Here is a 1,764-nt window from a genome sequence, read left to right as displayed (position 1 = left end):
ATGGCCCCAGCCTGTCAGTGCACTACTGGGACAGCCTTGGTGTCAGGGGCCCTTCTGAACCCTTGCTTCTGTTACCCTCCAGGTTAGAGGGCATGGCATATGGCATAGCGGGGGTGGGGGGGGGTGCATCCAGAAAGGACTAGGGACACTGTGGCACTGTCCCTAAGGCTACCACAAGCCTTCAACCACAGCCCCTCAGTGTGAGCTGAGCTGGGCAGGCAGCATCTCCAATGCAGGAGCAGGAGAGACAACCACAGGGACAGTAAGGACAGATATTTAAAATCACCGATTGCCCAGGCAAGTGCTTTTGCTCTTTTGAGTTATAAATCTATAAGAGGAAAAAAACAAGGAAGAGGGAAGAGTGAGGCAGAGGAAAAAAAGCAGCCTTGCAGAAGGCTCACACTGGAACAGGAAACGCGGGCGAAGCGCTGACTCCAGGAGAGGGCTGAGTCCAGCCCCTCCACTTCCAGCTTGCTCTAACTTTTTGAATCTCATGTGGTAAATGCTAAAAGCCCATTAGTAATTAAGCAATTTCTCGTTATTTTTTTCTTTTTAGGAAATTTATGTTTTTCTTTCTGATTGCCCTCCCTTCTGACATTTTCCCTTCTAGCCTGACTCTGCCATCCGTTTTAATCCACACACTAATTGTAATCCCATTAAAGCAGATATAATTTTATTAGTATTCACAGTTCATCAAGCTAGCAATAATAACTGTTACTGCCAAATTAACAACAACAACAACAAAAAAAGAGTCAAACAACATTTCTAATGTTTAGAACAAACTGTAAACAAAGGCAAGCCAACCTTCCAGGGTGACCAGCGGGTCCGCAAACGCGCAGCCACTCGGCTTCCTGCAAGCTCAGCCGGCGCTGGCCAGTGACCTCCAGGGTCTCCGCGAGGTACAGCCCCCTTTGCCACCCTCTGCCTGGCCCTGCTTCTCCTCTGACCTGGCTCGACAGTAGTATCGAAGCCACCCCAGAGGGGGACCGCTCTGGAGATCTGCGTCAGCTCTGCCAAGGAACAGCTCTCTCCCGGGAGAGGTCTGGAGTGCAGGGAGGCCCCAGCTCTCTCCTCTTGGAGCAAATCTGCGGCGAACTCGCCTGCACCGAAATCCGGCGGCGGCCCCCGCGCCGCCCCCAGCCGAGCCGGCGCCGGCACTGCCCTCCCCGAGAGCGCAGGCCGAGAGGCTGGGCCACGATCTGGCCACGCTTTGTCCGGCTTTAGCAGGATACCAGAGGCACTTGTTAAAGCAAATGCATCCCCTGCAAACCCATTCTCGCCCTGACACTTCAAGGCTTTATATAGAAACAGGATTTGCTCGTCTTACACCAGCAGTCCCTATTAACGCTCACCCCGCGCACACACCGCCCTAATCCGAGAGGCCGCGGCACTCCCCTCCCCAAGTCACAACAGCCGTTTTTGTTCCCGCAGAAAGTGGCCTCGTTGTCCCAGCCCCGGAATGTCTTAAGGATGTGAATGCAGAATGCAGAAATGAGGTTTACGCGGAATTTAGTTCTTCGGCAGGAAGGGGTGGGGGAGGGTGCAGGAGGGGAAAGGCTTTATTTTAAGCCGGCTCCGGGGCTGCCCCTCCGAGACCCTGGGGGACCCCGGGGAAGGGCACTCTAAACCGCGATGATCCGGTTCGGGGAGCCCCCACAGGACGCGCGGGCCGCCACCGGTGCCGGAGCAGGGAAATGAAACCGAAGGCTTCTCCGCAAACGCTCCAAGAGAGGAGGGGCAGGCTCCCATCCGACCCTCGACCAT

The 1,764-nt window shown here is 55.0% G+C and overlaps 1 protein-coding gene across 1 annotated transcript in view; it reads right to left on the bottom strand.

Annotated features, from left to right (window-relative positions):
* BAHCC1 (BAH domain and coiled-coil containing 1) overlaps window positions 1-1,764 on the bottom strand; it is a 58,019-nt gene that overhangs the window by 55,532 nt on the left and 723 nt on the right. The window lies entirely within an intron of this gene.

This window comes from Bison bison, unplaced genomic scaffold, assembly GCF_000754665.1.
Source record: "Bison bison bison isolate TAMUID 2011002044 unplaced genomic scaffold, Bison_UMD1.0 scf7180017864371, whole genome shotgun sequence".
Lineage (NCBI taxonomy): Eukaryota > Metazoa > Chordata > Mammalia > Artiodactyla > Bovidae > Bison > Bison bison.
Note: the sequence above shows the minus strand (reverse complement) of the source record. Positions and strands in the feature narration are given on the sequence as shown.